The sequence below is a fragment of the Phasianus colchicus genome, chromosome 4 (assembly GCF_987193195.1).
Source record: "Phasianus colchicus chromosome 4, bPhaCol1.hap1.1, whole genome shotgun sequence".
NCBI classification, from domain to species: domain Eukaryota; kingdom Metazoa; phylum Chordata; class Aves; order Galliformes; family Phasianidae; genus Phasianus; species Phasianus colchicus.
The window spans coordinates 5,282,101-5,306,571 of record NC_143439.1 but is presented as its reverse complement, the minus strand read 5'-3'; the positions used below and the strand labels follow the sequence as shown (position 1 = coordinate 5,306,571).

The following is a 24,471-nucleotide window of genomic DNA, read 5'->3' as shown; positions in this document are numbered from 1 at the left end:
TTATTTCCAAAAGGGGAAGAGACAATTTGGTTTGAATCGGAGTGTGTATTTATTGAAGATTTTGTCAAAGTTAATCTGAAAGGCACATTAAGAGGAGATTTGAATGAAAAAATAGAAGCAGTTGTTGAAGAGCTCTATCCATACTTAAGCACTTTGGAATTTTTCCAAACAAAAATGTTGTTTATAATACTTCATAAATTCATTGTTGTGTATTTTAAGAACGTTCATATTATTGACAGCAGGTTCTCTTACTTCCTGACCACCTGGATTTTTAGCTTTTTTTTTTTTTTTTTTTTAAAGGTTTAGTATTATTCTCATAAATGTCTTATTAAAAAGGAAAAATACTAAAAATGTTTACATTAGCAGTCATGTCCTTGCATGTGTTTTCCTTCCCAATTTCCAGATCGAATGTCTTGGTAATAGAACAAGTGCAAAGATACTCAGCTTCTTATACAGTAAGCAACCAGCTTTCAGTCCCTTTGACATTTGCTAACTTCTTAACAAAGCATCTGTCATCAGAAAGCAGCCATCCAGCCTGGTATTTAAGAGGGATTCCACATTCAGTACGTTATCACGAGGGGGAGCCATTGTCAATACCATAATCCGACACTCTGTGTGATTTTACAGAGCTACTTCAGAAATGCTAAGTTCTGTGCACCCACAGAGAAAATTACTGGGGAGGTAGTTCTGGAAATCTTAGAGAATAGGTAATGGGGTGAGGACATAACCCTTACCCAGTAATAAGAAAGAATAAAACTTCCAACAAAGTTGAAAAGTTTCCCAGCGTCGTCAGAACTACAGAAGTACTGCAGAGAGAAAATGCTCAGGGATGAAAGATGTTAACTCTTATATTCTTACTGTCTTACAGTGATACATTTTTATACTTACAGTGTGTATATTTTTTATACTACTTGCATACTTCTTCAAATACAGAATTTTGATAATCACAGACAGAAAGGGAAGTGGTCCCAACAGGAAATTAAAGAAAGAATGTTTCTTTCTCTGGGTTTATGGATAAGAATATTGTATTGATTTCTTAGTGTAATCGCAATATTTCTATGTCTATTACCATTAATATGTATTTATTATACTTCTCAGTATTTACAGGATTGTTTAAGCTAATGATAATCTTTGAGGAACTCTTCCTTATTATTAAAACATGTGGGATAATAATTTAAATCTTATCTATTTTGTTTCCAAGTCAAAAGTAACTTTCTCAGTAGCATTTGCTATTGGATAAAATCAAAATAACCATAATAACTGTTTTTTTTTCCATGTTGTTTCACACGTGCTGCTATAACAAATAAATGAATATAATGATTTTATATTTACAAACAGTATCCTGATTATTTAGCACTACCCATTCCTAGCAGAGAATGGAATATGCAATTTCATCACTTGGTTTAAAAAGCTGCGTCTTTAAATATTGTTTTACAGTAAAAGGGATGAACCAACTGTCACTTCAGAGCTGTTACTTGTCTTGTCTTATGATCCTCTTCAGCATTAGCCTTGTTGCTTTTAAAACTTCTTGCACTGTCTCCTGCAAAGTTGTATTTTTTGAGTCTGTCTTCTCCCCATCCACTTAGCTTCTTTATTCTCAGCCTGCTGTTAGTTTTAGCCCCTTATTAGGACTTTCCAGACGTAGCTATGGTTTGGCAGAAGGACTTTCACTTCTGTTCCTTTCAAGTGACCCACTGGTTTGCTTCTACCACTTCATTTTTGAAGGAAGAGTTTCTAAGTATAGCTTGAAGCTTGTTTCAAACTTTGTAGTTTAAAATGTAGTTTCAGTGTTGGTAGCGAAGTACTTTTGTTTTGGGAAGGAGATTTTTGAAAAACAAAAACCCAAGAAAGTATACTATGTCAATGCTCTTAAAGAAAACCAAGTTTTCTTCCAAATATTTTGGCTTCTGCAATGCTGTAAATAATGTTTCACAGCTGAATGTTTACATTAAACCATTCTCTATTACCTTTTCTAAACAACACAAGTGTTTCTGAGTTAGGAAGCAGAAAATAGGCCAGTTTAATATGGTTGAAGGGAAGAGCTCAAGATATGTGCCAGATCCATAGAGAGGCTGCTGTTCAAGGAATCTTGAAGGTCTACTGCCCTTGATAGCTTACCTGGAGGGTGTTTAGGACCAGATGTCTTTCCTAAGCTTTCTAAACCAGTCTGTTGACTTCAGAATCCCACCTCTTGAAAATAAGAGCTCTAAGCAGACTGGTTGACAGAATTTATGTCCTCTGAAAACCTGAAGAAAACAGTAATTCAAGTGGCTGGAGGGACAGCATCTCTTCTGTGTGAAAGATTATCGTGGATGCCACAGTACAGCATCATAGTAATTATGTGTAGACTTCAAAATATAAAAGTTAGGATCTATCTATTTACAACCTAAGAGTCTTAATTTCTCCTTTTGTCTCCATGCCTAGAATTTGACCGTCTTAGCAAAGTAATTGTGATCATAAGAGAAATCAAATTTAGCCATCTCCACAGTTTTTCTTATGATGTCCATGTGGCCAGAAATTTTTAAGACAACAGTTTCCGTGGTGACTCAGGAGAACTCAGCTTTCTGGGCAAGAAATTGCAGCTGGCAAATCGTTAGGAAAACACCATCATTCTCTTGTGCTACTTGTGGAAATGAAATGTGAGGTGTGTCCATTGAGTCAAGAATGTACAGCGTACATATGCCTATATTTATGCCTAGCTATGCCTAACTTCTGCTACATATTCCAACAGATTTTTATGTTTTCTGTTAAAGATCCATCTAGCAAGGTCACTCATCTTCCACTCAGATAGACTTCCACCTCCCCAACCCCCTTTAATGTAAAATCCCTTTTCAAGTGTTCCATCTAATCCAGAGAAGGTAACTTTCAAACTAGAAGAGTATCCTCTGAGACAGGTTGTGTGTGAACTGACTTTTCATGTAGGACAAAGCCTGAGAAGCATGGTTGAGCATTTAAGTAGGTTTGAATTGAGCTCCTTAGATTATTTCGTTTTCTAGTAGTTACCCTTATTTTCCTGTTGTTAAGGAGATTTTCTAGGAGTACAAGCAAAGCCTTTGCACTTGAAAATCATAGTGAAAGCCTTCGTAAGAGATGAAGAGCTTTCATTGTATGGTGATTACCTTTATGTCAGTAGGTAGTTAGTGATTTTTATTTTTAAAACTAAAATGAGATCAGGCATCTGTGCTGCACGGGAGCAAGCTGAAAAAGCAGATATAATATCAAGCAGATCAGCTCATTGGCTTGCATAAACTAACTCTCCTTCATCCTGTTTATGTCTTTTATTCTTTTAATGTACAAAATTTTAGGTAACTTCTGGATTCTACTCAGAAATCAATGTGGAGAAAGAGAATATAGTTGTGGAGGAGCCATAGGAATACCACATTGCTCCATTAATATTCTGCAAGGCGTTTTGCGTGTCTTGCATTTTCTCACAACTTCTGGGAAATAGGAGCCCCAGAAAATATTAAAATATGCACGTGTCTTCCATAATTTCTCAATTTTTAATAATTTCTTCCAATTCTTAGAAGTGTCTCATTTATACTTGAAACTGTCAGTCCTGAGCACCAGTTTGAGAGCTGGGATTATGATCTGTGACACTTCAGCCTTGTCCACAAGGGTCCATTTACATCTGAAATTTACTAACTTGGAGGAGTGATACATCAAAGAGAAGAGAAGGCTAATGTTTTACGTATTAAACCTGTTTCAAGTTTGTATTTCACCCAAGTTCAATAAATATTCTTTGGAATCATTTTCTGTAGATCGCATACTGGGATGCAGTAAAACTCTGACAGTTGAGCTGTTTATGAGCTAGTAAATCAAACGAGGCCTGAGCTGATAAAAGTTGAACATATGCAATTAACCCATTATGGTATGATACATTTGAGGTTCAAAGCATGTTGTCTGGATCTTTCATCAGCAACTGTGTTTTATAAAATGACTTTTAAAAAAGGATCACTTTCTGAGGAACAGAATTTATACCTGGAGGGATATAAAAAAAACTGTACAAGCCAATTTTCTTGGTTATTTCTCAGACCTGATAATAGAATCTGGATGAAAATCTCTCTTTTGTTTTTAATTCTCAATAAATAGAAGTATTTCGTGGCTGAAAGTACTTTCAGGTGTTTTTCTATATGCCAAAAGAAGATGTGCTTGACCTCAACTGAATTAGAGATTTATGAAAGATTATTTTGTAATTCTTTATGATGTTGACTGTAAGTAGGAATAATCTGTAAGTGAAGGCAATGAAAAAGGTGTTGCGAACTGCAGCGCTGTGAAATCTTTATCACTTGGCAGTGCATCTTTGATATCATAGAATCTAGAGTTGGAAAGGATCTCTGAGGGCCATCTAGACCAACTCCCTTGCAATGAACAGGAACACCACAGCTAGAAAGTCATCACTGATCTAACCTTGTTTCTGTCTCAGACAAGGAACAAGAGTGCTAAGAACTGGAAAGCACTGTAGGTATGAAGTAGAGGAGGAAGTAGACACAAGTCAGCTAGCAGTGCTGCTGGAAACACAGCAGACAGGGAGGGTCAGAAGTAAGAAATACTATTGTTGGGAGGCTTTAGTGCTTCAGCAGTGCTCTGCAACATCAGATTTTTCATCAGTTGTGGAAGAAAGCATTGGAGATCTAACTTTCGTCAATACTACATACAGAATCACTCAATCTTGGCATTGTATTCTTTACTGGAAGAAAAAAGTAAAGTATTATGACCCCCCTTTATCTCTCTTGAATATCAATACATCATCTATTTTTCAAATGAAGTAGAAGAAAAGATAGTATCTAGTTGTGAGATGCTTGGATATTTCACTCCATTAAAAAAAATAACACAACAAAACTATTGGTCTGGAGTGAGAGTTCACATGAGAAACCTGAAGTATAGTGTACCAGGCAGCATGTGCTGGGAAATATAGAAGAATCACAAAATCATCTGGGTTGCAGAAGACCTTCAAGATCACCAGATTCATTGATGGTTGGACCTACTGAATCCCATCAACTTGTCCCTTAGTGCCACATCCACATGTTTCTTTAAATACCTCCAGAGATGAGGACTTCACCACTTTCCTGGTCAGCCAGTTTCAATAGTTTACCACACTCTCCATAAAGAAATTCTTGCTAGTACACAACCTAATCCTCCCCTGGCACAACTTGAGACCATTTACTCCCTTTTGATCACTTTTCACCTGAGAAAAGCCCAACATCCTCCTCACTACAGCCTCCTTTCAGGTACTTACAGAGAGCAATAAGGTCTCTCCCTCAGCCTCCTCTTCTCCGGAGTTCAGTCACCTTTTATATAAATGATGTAAAAATGGTGCTTTTGATTTTGAATGCTTTACTGTAATGTCAGGTTAAAAACGAGCAAAAGAAAGAAAAAAGAAAATGTTCCACTAAAAAAAATATATATATTTTCTTATGTCTCACATAAGGTATCTGAGGAAATGATTTTCTCACCTAGACGTACTTAAACGTTACCCTGACACTTCTGAATTGATGGAATTGGTGCAAAAATCATCAGTAGTGGAGCATGCTTGCAGCTGATCCATCACTGATGCTACTGAGGAGATACTGTGAGGCATTTTATTTCTATGTGAAGAAAATGATAGGATGTTAATATGGGTAAAATTGACAATATAAAATGAAATAAATAGCATTTTTTTTTCCATATACAATAGATAATCTAGTTTTAAAATGTTAATAACAAAGCAACTTCATTTTTCTTTTCACACTTTCACACGACAACAAACTGAGAGCATTGGCTTCATTGTTAAATATTCATTCTAAGGCAAAGAAATTTAGTGATACAGTTTTTGTTACTACTTGTGGGAAGTGATGTAGCTAGCCCCTGGTTGGGTGTTATGATGAGTTTACTTCTGTATTTCCAAAATTATCATGCGTAGTAAAGAAAGGCTTAAGACTTGAATTAGTTGAATTTAGAATAGCAATGCTTTCATTCAGAGATAAAAACCATTTGGTAGGAAAAAAAAAGAAAGTTTTGACATTCTCAAAGAGATACTGAAAACAAGTAAATACTACATTATATGCCACTTTAGCCAGACTTCTTGAGTATGACTTTACATTTCCTACTTGTTTTCTACAAAATATGTACCACCTCCCTACTAGTTTTCATAAGGTACGAGTATTTGGATGTAAAATCTGATTTTTTTGTGTGGTATCTTGAGGTAGAATTGCAAATTAACATACAGGTAATTTGCATACAATAACATACAATTTGTGAATTGTCCCGACTAGCAAATTTCTTTGCAATTGTCTAGAGCACAGACATATGTGGAATAGGCAACTATGGTTAAATGGTTGACTATGGTTAAATCTGCTGTTCCTTTTACTTCTCCCCAAGTGTTGGACTTTTTAACTTGTATAACTATTGCACTGAGTGTTTACATGTTTGGAACAAAAACATTTCCTAGGGGTTTTTATGTTCAGGAGAGCACATGCTGGCTTTGATTGGTATTTCAACTCTCCTTACCTGGAAGGACCTGAGTGCCATAACCAATAAACTTGCTCTTCAGTGCTGTGCCTCTGCAAAAGGGACAGAGGCAAGCAGTGGCTGGAGTTCTCAGTCACAAAGTGGCTCTCAGTTTTCCTGAGAAAGTTTATCTCCTGCTTAGAACCAAGACTGGGATAAGGCTTTCCCCTCTTGTTCCAGGAAGTTTATGATTAAGGAATTAAGAACTGGAAGGAAGAAATATGAAGGAAGCGACCCTTCAGCCTCAAGGTGAACTTATTATATCTTATTATATCAAATATATCATATATATTTGGTCTGTGTCCTAGCCCATGTTATGAATGTGGAGAGCTGGTTGCCTCCTAGCTCTTTGAACTCTGATCTGAACCAAATAGGAGATGCCTGTTGCACTGGTCCCTAAGGTGCAGAGCAAAGCTCTTTGGTGGAGCTTGCTGTGGCTCTCTTTTGGCCATGTCTTCCAGCTTCCTTCCAGAGCATTGAGTTAGCTATTTACATTGAAGTTTTTCTTTGTGAGTGATTCAGGTACTGACACCTTTGGAGGTGTGGAGAGGTGAAGCACTTGGAGATACACAAATGAGACTTTGATGCTGCTTTTGCTTGGTGCTTAAAATCGCCAGTCTCAATAGAATCTGTAGCAAAAGGGAAAACAAAAGCCTTAAACTAAGAATTATAAATATATTTACTCATGTCTGTTTAGCATTTTTTTATGAGCTGTCCAGCCTTCTTTTTCAATGAATGCCATTTATAGTGATTTAGCACTGAAGTACACGAGGAGAGCTCATGCGATCTGTTCCATTGACTCGGCTCTGCTGGAGAAATGCACACTGAGAAATGTAATGAACAGGTTGAGCTGATAACTGCTAAGTTTCCTAAGCTATGATTATCAGCTTAGATAGAATCTGACTTCTTAGATTCACATAACATGACAGCATTTGCCAGAACGGAGGTCTATATTGTGTATCAATATTTTTCAGGAAGGATGCAGTCGTGCCATTTGTTGCAATAATGAAACCATAGTGTGTTATCTCACACACACAAAAAGAAAGAATAATGGTCAAGCTACTAATAGAAATATTTTGTATCTAGGCCTTTGTGGAGGAGTTTTGAGTGTGTGGGAGATGACAGAAACATAATACAGATGTTCAGCTGAAGGGCAATGACTGAAAGAAAGGAAGATCACAGAAATATAATACAAAGATTAATAGTAGTGTAAAGATGGAAAGGTCTAACTATTGTTATTATAGTCAAACATAAAGCATTTTTCTTTCAGGTTTCTCCTTTTCTGAAAGCAGAGAGAGTAAGTCATTTCCTTGCCACTGCCACACTGGATAAAAAATTCCTTTTATCAACTTCAGATCCAACTGATATATCCCTTGCAAACTTACTCCTTGTTTGTGTTCTCAAATGACAACAGCACAGTGCACAAAATTATTTTCCAAAAGAATGACTTCTGGAGAGATCAAGTGGGAGATGCCTTTTGCAAGCTGAGATCAGTTCAGCTTTCTGTAAGCTAGGTCAAAATCAAGGGGTGTTCTTGTCTGACTAAAACAGAAGAAAAATATCATTGTGAAAAGGTCTCCTATTGAAAATTTATTGTTTTTCAAGTTATGAATTATTTAAAATTTAAATGTACTGACTTGATCAAGTTTAAATAGTACTTGTCAGGAAAAAGAAAAAAACATTTTGATTGCAAACCAGATCTCCTGTTTGACTTGTTCTGGGAGGTCTGTTATATTTGTTTACCTGAAGTGAGGGGGTAAATTGGATTTGCCCCAAAAGCTATAGATCATAACTCTTAAAAATATATTCACGTGTCTGGTCCTTGTAAGTTATGTTTTTCATATTCGTTTGGAAAATGTTCTTTGAATACATAAAAACCTTGTACATAAAGACCCAATAAAAAAGCCTGAAAAGCATTTCAGTATTCCTGTGTAAATCAAATAGTCATGGTATAGTAACTTAAATGTTGAGTTACATTTTTACTTTTTTTTTTTTTTTTTTTTTACATTTCCTCTTGCTTTTACTAAAATAGGTATTTTAAATTACCTACCTCTTTCCATCACACAGAGTCAGGAGAGTTCCCCTCTGATAACAATGAATTTAACTGAAGGAGTACAATTGCATTAGGCATAGATAATGTAAGATTTTAATTTCTTAAATTGTTTAAAAGACCAGTCATATTTGGTTTTATGGTCTGTACTTCTGCAGTTCTTTATCAATCACATGTTACTGTAACCTCACTGATCTGAATAATAACAACAGACAAAAGGGGGGTTTTAATTGCAGCTGAGTCTCTGAACTTTCTGACTGGGGAACTAAAGTAAAAATTCTTAGCATCACTATATTAAGTTGTATTTTCATTTTAGATTCCAAGAGGACAATTTTCATTGGAGTAAAGAGAATGGTTGCTGCTCCAGGCCAGTACGTGGTAAGACCACAAAAAGTCCTTTTAAGCTATTTGTTGAAAAAAAAATAATATATATATATTTTATTATATAATGTTTATTTTTGTTATGTAATATATTCAGAGATTCCCAGGAGATTAGAATTTTATGAAGTAGTACCTAAGCTGATACACTAATTCCCAGGGACAGATACATACTACACTGAGCTTAGGTCTCAGGGATAAGACCAGCTGAATCTCACACCCCAGAGCAGGTGGGCCTTTGAGAGATGGTTTTAATTGTCTCCTCTGGCATTCACATACTAAAGTCAAAATTGTATATTCTTTTTTTTTCAACAAAAATCCAAAAAAAAAAAATTACTTGAATGTGTTACTGTGCTCACCAGTTGCAAGTGGACCAGGTGTATGAGATCTGCTCCAAAACTCGTGCCTCCTATTTTATTTTGTTGGCTCACAATGTCAGAGGCAGATGTTAGTGGTATGGCAGTACCACTGGCACCCACCAGTACTCCAGTACTTTTTGTTATTGTGGGACAGATGGCAGCAGAGGGGCGGTCTGACAAAACAGCATCTGACATAGAAGTGTGTTCGAAGCAGAAATGTGGAATTGAATTCCTCCGTGTGGAAACAGTTGCACCCATTGACATTCATTGACACTTGTTGAATGTTGATGGAGACCAAAGAGTGAATATGGGCACAGTGGGGCAGTGGATGATGTGTATAAGCAGTGGCAAATAGTGACAGTGGGTCACTAGTGCAGATTTTGATGAGGATGGCATACAGGCTCTTGCTCATCACTGGAGAAAATGCATAGGTATAATGGTGGTGACTGCATTGAAAAGGAGTGTTTTGTAGCTGAGAACTTGGTCTATCAAATGGCGTTATTGTGCTCCTTGTACCTATTGTCATTTCCATTGAAATAAATAAGAAGCATCACTTTTGGAGCAGCCTACATAGTATGTTTGAAGGCATCCAAATTGTGTCATGGGGTCATTTCAGCTCCCATTTATTAAAATAAATTTAAACAATCACAGCATTTCTTTCATTTGATTCTCCCAAAATCACGACTAATTGCAAAAGTCAGAACACTGGCTTTTATTTCAGGGAGCATGCTCAAATGCTTTCAGTTTCTAAAGCATTGTTTCAAAAACAAATGATTAAAAAAAAAAAAAAAGGAATGAAGATCTACTGTTTAAGAGAGTAAGTAAGGGAGGCTGAGATTCCTATTTATTAAGTCCTTCTGTCTTGATCAGCCTAGATCTTCAATCTGGCAGCTTTTCAATGGCTTCACAAGCTGCACAGGTCCTTTCACAGCTCTCTTTAGGTCCTACAGAAGTCTCCTTTTCCCTAAGACCAACTCTTGAGTCTTCTCCACGTTGTTCTGAGGGTCTTTTTACTTCCAGGACTATCCTAGGCTCCACTCTTGTTGCAGATGTCCATTCTTTTCTACTCCACTTACCAGAAGTGTCTCCAAGTTGCATGTAATTTTTGGTTGATTTTATTGTACTGTAATCCTATTAACATACAGAGTACAGAAATAAATTTCATTGTCGTATATCATGATTTATTCTGGAGATATTAATATAAGATTTGGAGAAGACATTTAGACTTCAGTTTTTCCCTGTGCTATAATTACCTGGAAGGGAAAGTAAGCAAATGGGGCTGGTTACATTCAAATGAGACAATCTCTTAGCCATAGTCTTAGGTCTGCAGGGAAGGACTGACGAGTATATTTCTTTACACAATTGAAAGTTGAAAAACTCTTCATAAAGAAAAAAATGCTTTGCTGATAACTGACAAAAAGCTTTTGACAGTCAAATATAGAACGTAGCCCTAACTCCTTCCAACCATTTAAGGAAGAGCAAATAGTAGACTCTGTGTAAAAAAGAAACTTTTGGTATTATACTCTCTTTCTGCTTACTGTAAGGAGGGAGGGTTTAATTTTCTTCTCAGATCTGCCTCTGAAGTGTTTAGATAATGACTGTGGCATGAAATAGGTCAACTTTGGTGTTATTTCTAACTCTAATACATATGGATGCTTATTGTTACCATGGAAGCAGACAAAACCACTGGCTGAGAATATCAACAGTTGCCAATGCACTACTGGCACCACAACGATATGTTATCATGCAACTGAACAACAATACTGGAAGATTCACAATAGATGGTATCAGATTTACTCTCTCAGGTATGGCCGCTGTTACAGGTTTACAAGCAGTTCCATTATGGAAAGGATAATTTCAGGAGCCATCGTGGATCATTTAAAGGTCAACCAGGGGATCAGGCCCAGTCAGCATGGGTTCATGAATGGTAGATCCTATCTGACACACCTGATTTCATTCTATGACAAGGTGACCCACAAGTGGTTAAGGTAAGGCTGTCGATGTGGTCTATTGGACTTCAGAAAAGCCTTTGACTCTGTCCTCCACAACATTCTCGTGGCTGCCCACGGTTTGGATGGGTGTATGCTCTGCTGGGTGAAGCATTGGCTGGATGGCTGGGCCCAAAGAGTTGTGGACAGTGGAGGTAAATCCAATTGCTGGCCAGTCACAAGTGGTGTCCCCCAGGGCTTGGTGCTGGGGCCACTTCTATTTATCATCTGAATTAATGACCTTGATGTGGGGACCATCAGTACCACAGTAAGTTCACAGACAACACCAAGTTAGGGGGCAGTGTTGATCTGCCTGAGGGGAGAAAGGCACTACAGGGGGATCTGGATAGACCGGATCAGTGGGCCAAGGTAAACCAAATGAGTTTCAATAGGGCCAAGTTTCGGGTCATGTATTGTGGTCACAACAACCCCAGAAACCCTACAGGCTTGGGGAAGAGTGGCTGGAAAGCTGCCTGATAGAAAGGGACCTTGGTGTACTGATGGACATGGGCTGAACATTAGCCAGCAGTGTGCCCAGGTGGCCGCCAAGAAGGCCAATGGCATCCTGGCTTGGATCAGGAATGGAGTGGTGAGCAGGACCAGGGAAGTCATCCTGCCCCTGTACTCGGCACTGGTGAGGCCTCACCTCGAGTGCTGTGCTCAGTTTTGGGCACCTGAGTACAGAAAGGACATGGAGGTGCTGGAGCAGGGCCAAAGAAGGGCAACAAGGCTGGTGAAGGGCTTGGAGAATATGGCCTACGAGGAGAGACTGAAGGAACTGGGGCTGTTCGGTGTGGGGAAGAGGAGGCTGAGGGGAGACCTTATCGCTCTCTTCCAGTACCTGAAAAGTGCTTACAGTGAGAGCGGGGTTGGTCTCTTCTCGCTGGTGGCAGGTGACAGAACGAGGGGAAATGGCCTCAAGTTGTGCCAGGGGAGATTTAAGTTGGATATGAGGAAACACTTCTTTGCAGAAAGGGTTGTTAAGCACTGCAATAGGCTCCCCAGGGAGGTGGTTGAGTCACCATCCCTGGATGTGTTTAAAACCCGTTTGGACGTGGTGCTCAGGGACATGATTTAGCGGAGGGTTGTTAGAGTTAGGGTAGGATGGTTAGGTTGTGGTTGGACTACATGATCTTTAAGGTCCTTTCCAACCTGAGCAATTCTACGATTCTATGATTCTATTATTCCAAAATTCAGATTTTCTTCTGTAAAGTATGTTATGGTCACTTGCTTGAAAGGAAATACACTTCTGTCCTCCACAGCAACTCCTTAATTCCTACTGCGATCTTGTTGAATACAATCTGAAGTCAGAATAAAGGAACAGTGGATCTGTTGCTGTTGTTCCATTTAAATACCACCACTATCTTTCTTGGGCTACAGAAAAAAAAACAAAAAAACACAGCTTGCACTTTTGTCAGGATTGAAGTGCTAGACAAACAGATGTGTAGGATGTCAAGTTTGTGATGTGATGATAGCGGTGTGTGTGTGTGCATGTATATTTCTATATGCATCATAACAAAATAGTTTTGAGTATATTGCATGTATGTACAGGCAAAAAGGATGCAAGCCAAGCAGACACCAGGTTAAGACAATGCTTAGTCTTGAGAGACGAAGATATTTAGTTAGGATTAGTGATGGTTTTCGGGACCACTTGCTGTTCTGACCTGGTTCAGCAGTGTTTTGATTGGAATACACACATAGGCTGGGAGCACAGCTAGATTCAAGGAAGGCACATCTGGATTTCTGTGGAAGTCCTGTGTGAAGATAGTGACAGGGCATCATTACAGTGTGCCATACCTTAGGTTTTAGTAATGCTTTTCTGTCTCGAGTGTTTAATTCAAAAATATCATTTGAAAAATCTCCACAAAAAACAACAATGGGAATAGAAAACTGAACAAAACAAGAGAATGGAAGTTTGAGATGAAGAAAGAACCTTATTCTTCTTAGTTATCTTGTCAATTCTTGTTTGTAAGATAATGAAGAACTTTTAACCAAAGACTTCAAGTTCTTTTTTTCTCTTCTGAAGATTTAAAATATCAAGAAAAATCAGAAACTGGTAAGATCCCATAAGATTCCTTCTGACACATTGTTATGGAGAAGAATTGCTAATTTAAAATATTTATTTTGGCTCTGACAGCACAATTTTTACTCCACATGTAATCTATAGTTATTTTTGGATGGTCCCTCACACAACATCAAATAATGTTCACAGAAGCAGGTACCTTCTATCAATGGCAGCCTTTGAAACAGGAATTCAGTGCTTGGAGAGCTTGGTATGGCATGGCAGGCTACACGATAACAGAGCAGAGTCAAATGAGATTTCCCCCCTAGCTGCAGAACAAATCTGTAAGTTATACTCTAACAGATACGAATTGGTTGGTGTTAAACTAGCCAGTGGATACTTCCTTAACTCTTATGTTTCTCATTAGGCTAGATTTTATTAATGGTGTCTTAGTGTGTGAGGGAGAGTCTTCTATCTGGGATCACTTTTACCTGATGTTAATTATGTATGGAGTGTAAATGGCACATCAGTGACATCCAGTGGCAGTACGTATTTTTCACAATACACCCTGAGGGGTGAATCTCATCCATTTCCCTCCATTTTCTTATGAGAGAATCTGGGGAAAGCAATACATGCACACTGGGTTCCCTGTCCATGTGCCTGTAAAACCCCCTGGGAGTGTGGTACAGTAGGGAGAGGGATCTCACATTTCTCTATAAGAAATAGAGAAAAAGCCTCATGAGAGGTTTGCAACTCTGACAGCATCATGGATAGAACGGAACGAGCAGCATCAGTCAGCTGCTGTGCAGGAAGAGGGCACTGAACTTTTTTTTAAGCCATTCCAATGGGTGTTGTGAAGTCATGGCCGTCTCTGCCTACTGGATAAAACCAAAATGACTTTAAGTTCTTCATGAGAAGGACTGGGAGATCATACGTACCATATTTCATTGCACTTTCTATATTTCGATATAAAAAAATCTTTATGGTGTGTGTAACAATTACATCATGAAAAATATCAGTGCAAACAGTATAGGAATATTCTCTCTTTTTTTCTCCAAAATGAAATTTCAGTGAAAGTACAATCCAGCCACGTCAGCAGTGTCTGCTGGCTTGAACAATAGGTGGACAACCAGTCATTACTGGATCATTTGGCAAAAAGTAAAGAATGAGCAAGATTTAGTCTCAATAATCTGCAACTACTAGCTCAAAGAATAAGCCATCTCTATGTATACAATAATCTTGTGCCATCCTATATGATATTTTCAAAATTATTTGAGCAGAAGAATTTACCAGAGCATTACTGTCAAGCAAGAGAGACACATTTTACAGGAGCACGAGAAGTGATGAACTATACCAGAGCTAAGAAGTTATTTAACAATATCTGTGGCAGAATTTTTTTTTTCCTTAACAGAAACATTTCTTAAATTGACAATCTAGACCTGAATGTAGAGTCTAATAGTTCATAATTTCAATGTGTAAAAATAATGTTCTATTATTTTTAATATGTAACATTTTAATAGCTTCATTTGTCAGTCAGCGAGGGCTGTTTTAAATGCTTGATATGGCTGTATTTCTATCAGACTTCATTGTGATACAGCAAGATTTTTATTGTAGGCTCTTCTGAGTTCATGATTTCTTCTTGAGGGGAAATGAAGAGTAGAATAAACTAAGTTATCATACTTGAAACAGTCATTCATTTTAAATTGGCACTAATTGAAAGCAGTGGCAGGAAATATATTTAATGCAAATTATGCATTTGAATGTTTTATTGGAAAAGTTTTCTCTTGTATACTGTTCTTGTTCCACGTCGAGTTCATTCCAATCTTAGAAAGTAAACTGTGTGAAAAAATACTTAAGTATAGCAAAGTGTTGCATTGGAATGTTGACAAGTCAACATATTTCAAGAAAGCATAGATTTTGACAAAATTTTAAAGGAGATTAAACTAAGAGAAATTATTGTGTAGCGGAAATGCTAAGTCACAGCCTGAAACAGTGATAGAGCACCTGGAGGGAAGGCAGGGCCAACCCAGGGGAGCTCAGCTGCATGCAATGCATCTGAGTGACTGGAAGGTTGGAGCCAGGATCCACCCCTTCCCAGACCTCATTTAAGGGTTGGCAGTGGAGGTGAGGGGATCTTGCTGGAGATCTTTGCCTCCTTGAGGACTTCCAGAGGTCAGCAGTTATTCTTCCTTTGCATTTGGGTTTCTTTTCATTTACTGTGGCCCAGGATTGAGCTCCTCTGCTACTATCACTGTACTTTCTGTCACACTATAGCATTACATACTGTAATTTAGTGTTATTCAAGTGGGTTTTCGTTAATATATTTTCACTAGAGTAGGATTGTTTGATTTCTTTTAAATAGATTTGAACACTTTTGCTATTAAAAACCCAATGGTTTTAGAATTCCTAGGATTTCTTTCTTCAGAAACTTGTTCTAGGAAAAAAAGTGTAGTTCATAATTGGCAGGGGGAAAAAAATAAAGAATGTGTTAACTTGTGAAGCAAATCCTGTAAGTTTCAACAGATATTGTATGTGATTAAAACACAGACTCCTTGTTTTCACTGTTGTAAAAGATGCTGAGAGCCTATCTATGAACCAAGCTCTACTTCACTAGGTGGGCTCAAGGTAATACAAAGGATAGCTGCAAAGTGGAAGAGAAGATGAAAGAATGAGAACACAAAAAAGGGTAGGATATTTTTACAATATTTTGTCTGTTATCCCAGTCGATACCAGGAAGGAAACAAGCTCGTGAAAGTTAAGCAACTTTCTGATTTCTCAAGAGAATTCATGGTCAGATTTGTTCTGTTCTTGTACTATGAAGATGGATTCTCCTATCCTTCTCTGACAAATGACTATTTCTGCCTATTTATAGGGAAAGCAGGTGCAGTCAGAAGAAAAATTTCATGTCGTAGCTGCATTTGACAGGTGTTTTGTTTTACACAGATTTGTGTGGAGCAGCAAGGAAATAGTACCTGATACATCTGTATGGCCAGGAAGTCATAAGAGGATCCAGAGGAAAGAGAAAAGTAGGAAAAAAACCCCAAAACAGTCAATTCTGACAGATCCCTTTTTGTGGAGGCTTTTTACAAGGAGTGGGAAACTCAATTAAAATATTTGTGAATAGTCTATATCTATTTGCACTTATCTCCCTAGTGCAAAGGGCTACTTTTTTTTCTGGGTCTAGGGAGATTCTTCCAATGACTGATTCACAGATCTTACTACAAATGCTTAGCATCTGACATTTCTACTTCTCATAGACTGTCACTAGGGTTTCTCTACTTTTCTCCCTACGTTCTTCTGAATCAATCTATATCTCAAAAAAAAGAAATGTAATTTCAAAGGGCTCATTAGTACAATAACTTAGTTGCGAATACTCAAGATATAAAAATTCAACTTCTACAAATTGCCTCACTTTTTTTTTTTTTTTTTTTTTTTTTTTTTTTTTTGATCCTGATTTAACTTTTTAAAGCATTTTGTTTCTACTTGTGATCCTCTGGGCTTTCTGGCCTAAAAGATAAGGGCTATTGGTCATTTCTTAGTAAAAAGCAATAAACATCTTCACTCATGCAGCTAGCTGAATTCTAACATGAAAACAAGCTAACTCTTTTCAACTGCCCCCAACAAAGGTGTTTGGCTACACTGCTTCCAGAGCAAATGGGAACCTCTTTTAACTCCTCTTTACCATTTTTTTTGACTGCTTTTTTTTTTCCTGTTTTTCTTTTAGAACTGCATTTGGATTTACCTATTCTGTTTCTTCAGTAGTCAGAAAACACATGGTGCTTGGAGTGAGAGAAGGCTGTTTTGCTTTCTGAAGGAATTCTTTATGTAGGGTACTTGATACTTAATAGTACGGTGTCATATGATTTGGTTTTTGCATTGTCTGGATTTTCATATGATTTTTAGAGATAGAAAATACTTAATTTTTTTACAGCCTAAACTTGAAGTGTCATACAAACGTGTGATGGGAATACATTATCATGAGATCATTATCATTTATTAAAAAAATATAAAAGTCTTGATTTCAGAGAGACTGGACTGTTTCTGTTAATTTTGAATGATGCTAGATAAATTCTCCCCCTTGGTGTAAGGGAACATATCTATATAAATGATGAAATGCATCTGAAAAATAGAGGTCACAGAGAAGTGGAAGTCAAACCTATGCTGTTTAAGAGATCTCCTCATTTCTGTTTACTTATGGCTTGTTTCTTTCAAAGTCTTAAGTAAAGAATAGATTTGAGAACTAATTTGCATTTTTCTCCATCTAATTTTCATTTGTCTGTCCATGGTTGTGGTGAAAGGTCACTTCTTTTCCTGAATTTCTAAAACAAATGTTCCACTCTACTTCATAAGCCTGCAGTTTAACAGATTATTCTCCAATTTACTTCTTCTCTTGTAATGTTCAGGTTTTTGGAAATAAATTCTTAGTCTAAAAATGATCATTTTTACATATGCTTTAGAAGCATGTTTAAAATTACCTGTATCTTCATTGGTGGTGAACAGGCTCTTGTTCAAAAATGTAGGTGCTGAGAAGGGTCTAAGAAGAAGTTGTGATTTCTGTAGCACACCATGCTGTTTGGCAGCAGTGTAGAGAATGAGCAGATTTCTTTGCTTTTAAACCATTCCTTAAGATGTGCTGGAGGGAAGACCTTGTTGTTGCCCCAGAAGGGGGGGGGGAAAACAGACATAGGGAAAATACAAATGCAGGAGGGAACGGAAGGCTCAAGCTCACTGAAGTAAAAAACCAAAATGCAGTATGTAAATGGGTTAGTATAAAACAATTTCTATCAGTAGGCATTGCTAGGAAGGGAAGAACTGTTCTACAGAATGGGGTATTTAGCTTAGAAGGCAGGAATAGGAAGAGCTAAATTCAATGATTAAGAAATGGGAACAGTAGGATAAGAAATCAGCAGAAGGAAATTATGTTCAGAAAGACCAAAGTTAGTGTCATCAGAATATTGTTGCATTCAGTATTCGCATGGAGCACTTGAATGTAACATGAATTTCTAGACTCATCTTTCCTCTATTTAAAAAGAGTGCTATATGGAAAAGCAGTTTCTCATCTCACAGAATCACAGAATGGCCAGGGTTGGAAGGGACCTCAAGGATCATGAATCTCCAGCCCCCCTGGCACAGGCAGGGCCACCAACCTCCACATTTAATACCAGACCAGGCTGCCCAGGGCCCCATCCAACCTGGCCTTGAACACCTCCAGGGACGGGGCATCCACAGCTTCTCTGGGCAGCTGTTCCAGCACCTCACCACTCTCTCTGTAAAGAATTTCCCCCTGACATCCAACCTTAATCTTCCCTCCTTCAACTTAAAACCATTTCCCCTTGTCCTGCTGTTATCTACCCTTTCAAAGAGTTGATTCCCCTCCTGTTTTTTGTACTAATAATCAGAAGACAATAAGAGTGTGAGGAAAAAGTTTCTGATGCAGCAAGCCATATTCTTCCTTATTTGGGACAGTCAATATTCCTAGGGTAGTGCTTAAGTCGCTAATATTTATAACAATGTCCTAAATAGTTTGCTCTCTAGTAGTAGAATGAGATTGAAGGCGTAGATCTAAAATGTCTTGAGATGGCAATTTTGGTGAACCTAAGTTAGGTATCTTAAGAATAAGTCTCTGGGTCAAAAACCAAGTAGATGCTTTGAGACTTAACAACCTTGACTTGCTGACCTTGACCCATATGTTATCCATTTGAGTGCCTCTTCTTATTTACCTTAACTTCAGTAAAGCAGGCTTTGTAAAGGCACATCTGTTAGTTTCATGTTACAAGGTATGATGTGTGTAAGCTTCCTTGTAGTTAAGATGGTTCTTTGATGTGGGATATTAGAATTTAAGTTTAAAATAACTGTCAAACATTGAAAATTTTCTTCCTTGCTCACTGTGATACACCTTCTAGTCCCACCAAAGCAAGGCAAAATCCCATTGACTTCAATGGTATCAAGAGGAAGCCCTGTGTGTGTTATTAAAAAAAAAAAAAACAAAAAAACATTAGTAATATCTTACATTTATATGGTATCTTTCATTGCACAATTCCCACAGAGCTTTTCTGAACAAAACTGTTCTTTTTAAAAGGCATGAACAGAGCAACATGATGATATGTGACCTGCAGAGCTGGAAAGAATTAAACTCTGTGTGGCCATGCCAGTATAATAGTGCTCACAGCTAGCAATGTGCAGTAGATTCTGCTATTGCTACCCTAATAAAAAATGATGGTCATCTCCTTAAGGACTGTAGCATATTTGAAGGCATACATGAGCTTATGGTGAAGGTATTCAAAAGGGGGAAAAGTTCCTAATGCTCTACAGAATTACAAGGAATATCAGTGCAGTAACACTCATTGAGAGAGAGGTTTAATATCTTGTGTAGAAAATAAATTGAAAATAGTGAAAAATAACAGAAATATCTCCTAGAGAATATAAACTTCTTGAAGATTTTTTTTGATTGCAGTAGAGAAATGTGCATTTCTTAAAACTATTAGTATTTGTCATTTCTTCTTTGTTTTTATGTAAATCATCACACGCAAGCATGAAATACAGCTAGAAAAACAGTCCCTTTTAAGTATTATCTGCATGCAGAAGGTTAATTAATGATTACTTGATTACTAATACTGCTATCAGATCCATTGATAGACATTAAGTCTATCAGTGTCAAGTCAAGTGTTTCACAGGCTGTGTATTAAGTTGAAGTTAGTGTGTGTGCATCAAGTAAGAAGCAAAATGGAATGTAATTAGGCCAAGTGTTCATTTAGTAACTTCATTTGTTTGTATTACTCAGAAACATTATGCAAGGATAACATTCCTACAGCAAAATTAGGAGTTCTCTGCCTGTCTTCTCTGTTATGGAGCATCCTTACCAAATCTAATGTATCAGAAGAAGGTCTCTCTAGGGAGATCTCCTTGCTGCCTTCCGTACTTAAAGGGAGCTTATAAACAGTAGGGAGACTGACTTTTTACATGTGCAGATAGTGATAGGACAAGGGGAAATAGGTTTTAAGTAAAAGAGGAGTGCTTTAGATTAAACGTTATTGGGAAAGTTTTTACTCAGCAAGTGATGTGGGCCAGGAGCAGGCTGCCCAGAGATGCTGTGGATGCCCTGTCCCTGGAGGTGTTCAAGGCCAGGTTGGATGGGCAGCCTAATCTGATGTGTGGCAGCCCTGTCCATGGCAGGGATTAGAACTGGATGGGCTTTATGGTCCTTTCCAACTCAATCCATTCAATGAAAACAGGCATGGATGACTTCCTGTATTCATCTCTTGGACTGATCCATCTATGAGTCACTGTAATCCCATGTGTGATTATATCAGAACATAAAACTTGTTTTATTCCCTCAATATGGACTTTATTCAGGGGCTTGTAATTAATGTGAAATATCAGATATTCTGGATAGTGTTTCCTAAACAAAGGATCAGTTATTGATCTTTAAGAACGTAAGAAGCATAGTGTTGTAGAATATTCCTAGCTGGAAGGACCCTATAAGCATCACTGAGTCCAGATCCTGGCTCCACATAAGACTACCTAAAAGTTAAACTATAGAGAGCTTAAAAAAAGGTAATGTATTCATTGCCATATATAAGATTATCAATACTCCGAATGATCCAATGAATATATTTATGTTGTTAGTGAGGCTCAGAGAGATTTTTCTCTGTTGCTGCACATTCTCTTCAAGATCGAAGCCCTGAATTTCCTTTTTGAAACTTAGATAGCAAACAGCTTAAACACTTCATTGCAGGGATTCCGAATAATCTAACTATCATGTTATAATTCTGGAGTTTAACCTTGGATTCATAGAGCTGGCTGAATAAAGAAATTGTTTTGAATTTGAATCCTGTGACAGAAAAATGATGACAGTTATTCATTCAGTGTTCTTGCTGTGTTCCTCTCTGGCCTAAGTGAAATATCACCCTGCAAAAAAAGATCTGTAGTATTGACACATGGCCAATACTTTTGTCTTTCCATCCTCCAGTCTTACAATTCCTACATTAGTCCTATGCAAGCCCTGCTCCAGTCTAACTGTGGCCACTGAGACAGAACGGATCTTAACGTGCTTTGAAGGATAAGGGACAGCATTATATCAAAGAGCACCTATGTTACTCTTTGAGCAATTGTGAGCAGTGCTCACCATTATCTTCTGCAGGATTAGCTGAAGGAAGGAGCATGGACAGCTATGGGTATCTGGAGGTGCTTGATGTAAATTGCTTTCCAGACATGGAAACCAGTTAAAAGGAGATCTGGCCAATAACGGTGCCATCTTTTTTTCTTCATCTTTTTTCTTTGTGGTAGTGTTGTTAAGTATCAGTTAGTGACTGACGTGAAACATACTGCCCATAACTTGCCTTAAGGTCATCTAGATAATGCAATTAATAAAGTGCATTTCTAGATGCATTGTGGGATAATCCCTACCATGCAGAAGCCAGAACTACTAATAGTATAGTAGAACATCTGTTATATTTTTTCTTATAAAAAGCTGCCAGAAGTTTATCCCAAACCCAAATGTTGCTCTTGGCTCAAAATTGTCTCAGAGGGGCTTGGTTAAAATAGCAGAACTCTTAAATTATTCTAAAATTGATTTATACACAAATCTATGCAGCTGGGAACTTTGCAGGTCTCTACCCCATGACAAGAGTTGATTTGTGTGTAATTACTTCTCTAACTAGCTTTCTGAATGAATTGGGCTAATTTTTCCTCAGTCTGAAGTGGATGTTCATGAAAATACGTTCAACACAAGGGACAAATCCCATTCTTAAACTAAGAGTAGGAAAACAAATGATCTTCAGAAGCCACATGGTAGAAGAAGTCTTTTTTCTGAGCAGCCTGTTGATGATTTCTTGTAAAAGAATGTAATTGAAGTAGATGTTAAGTATACTGGACACACTGTAAATAAAGTTTTCTGTTATATTGACGTGTAGCTTAGGAAAGGTCATAATAAGGGAATACCTGGAAGGACTCGATACCTGTCAGAAGTCTGTACTTTGACTTGTATTTTTTTTTTAAAGCCTGAAGTCGAAATAGAGCTCAAGATGTCAAGAGACGATGCTGAATGTGTGTGGTTGTCACTCAGGAGGTGTTCTTCAGAATGGTAGTTTTCATATATCAATCTGATAACAACGTGATGCTGACTTTTAGAGTGACTTTTTGGACAGACTGACGTTTGCTGATGCAATCCAAATATCCTGAATGTTTCTAATACTTATTTCCCAGTCTTGTCTACTGATTCATGCTGTATGAGCAAGAGGGCTAGGAGAAACTAGTTCTTTACCAGCTACCACAGATGAAACAGCATGCTTCATTAATGTAAGTAAGCTTGTGTATAGGCTCATCGTGCTCTCTGAGTGTTGAGAATGGTACTTACTGGAATGGGAGCTGGGTAGAAAATACCCCTATGTTTTCATTGAATTGAAGCCTTTTTTAAAAAAAATTGACATTTGAAGAATACGAACTAGGGTTGTATTGACAAATTTATTTCTGGCTTGTCCTCACTAAGTTTCTTTTGATATTATTTTGTCGTGTATCTGTGTGGCCTTTGTATAAACATTGATTGAAACCACATCAAAGTAAAATGGCTGTCTAGTGCTTTTACTGTATTATTCTATCAAACTAAGTCTTGAGCCCTGAAGTTAAATCAGCAATATGCTTTCACCCTATTAAGAATAAACCAGGATGAAATTTTGCCATCATGTGTAACGCAAGCCTTATCTGTCATATTTAACATCTCATAAATTGCCTTTAAACTCCATAAAAATCCTCTTACAATGTAGCAGATGATTTGATTTCACAATGTGCTTAATCTTAAGTGTGCGCACAGATCAGTCCCTCCTCAGCAAAGCTCTTTTCTACATGCTTATGTAGCCAGAACACCTAAGAGTTCAGTGCATGAAGTTGAACACTCTAGTATTTTGTTCAGGAGCACACAGCTAGAAGAATAAAGGTCAAACCTGAGCATTCCTACTAAGGATATAAGGACAACAAATAAATGCTGTTGTTCAGTAAGACTGGCAAATGCAGTGCCTACAAATAGGTGCATAGAAGGGAATGCTCTGAAGAAAAATGGTGTGGAGAAAGACAAGAAGGGCACCGTGACTGTGCAGTTTTTATGACAATGGTTCATTTTCACATTTAACTTCCTAGTAAATGGACAATAAGAGGCCACTTAAAAACTATTACAATGCATTAAGCCAACTAAACCGTGCTGAAAGCCTCACAGTTTTGCATCTTAAAATGTAAACTGTAATGACAGAGCGATTAGATAATATAACCACTCCAGGCCCATCTTAGAACACGGATCAAAAGAGATGAGCTATTACAAATCCCATCAGCAACACCATGCTAAGTCGATTGCAGGGGGAAAATTTTAATTGAAAGCGAGGGCAATACACAGGCTGTATTGAAAAATGAATAAACTTATGTTTTGATCTGTCTAGTTGTAATCCATTGTTTTAACATCTCATAATTCTTCCGCAGGGGACATGGAGTGTTTTTATGCTGTCATCACTTCTAATAGATAAAGCTGTGGTCATTCATTTGGAAGGGTTTTATTCCTTTGTTTTGATCGTTGCTTTCCCCAGTAGCTTCCAAATCTGACATATGCTTTGAACATGCAGCTTTTTCTTGGTGAATTCTTGCTATGTGAAAATTACAAAATGTGAGTTCTAATTAGACAATACGTCTGGCTAACCTCAGAAAGTAGTAACAGAGCAAATGCGAAGTTGATTTGGTGACCAGAGTACAATCTATCTTGACTCTTTTCTTTCCTTTGAAATGTAGTGAACAGCCTGTTCTTGCTAGAGCTGAAATGTCTAAATCTTGGCACACTGCTAGGGAGAAAGAAATCAGTGTGCATTTACTAATAGCCCTCCTGTCAGCTGTCATGTGAAGTACCTTATGTCCACTCCGATACGAGTACATTGGTCAAGCCACATATGCAATAGCTAGACTAGGAAAAGGAGAATGAACAAACAATAAATTAAAGGAAAAGTAACAGGGAAGGTGCACACAAAATAGCAAAATATTAAGTCAAGTTTAAGATGGACTTACTGTTACCATTGTCTTTTTAGTAGCCCCCGTCTCACTCATCTCCTTTTTTTTTTTTTTTTGGCCTGCTTTCCCTTCAAGCTCCCCTTAATCCTTCATCCTTCTTGTTTCTTTTTTACCCTGATTGTTTTGTGCCTTTTTCCACTATCGTTTTTCAATTGTTCCTCCGTGTTT

General features: G+C 37.6%; 1 protein-coding gene across 5 annotated transcripts in view; it reads left to right on the top strand.

The window, feature by feature from the left end:
• Positions 1-24,471, top strand: part of MARCHF1 (membrane associated ring-CH-type finger 1) — a 337,967-nt gene that overhangs the window by 55,365 nt on the left and 258,131 nt on the right. For all 5 annotated transcript variants that reach the window (XM_090138475.1, XM_090138480.1, XM_090138482.1 and 2 more), the window contains one exon: positions 8,853-8,914. The gene's annotated coding sequence lies outside the window, so the exon portion shown is untranslated. The remainder of the gene's footprint in view (positions 1-8,852; positions 8,915-24,471) is intronic.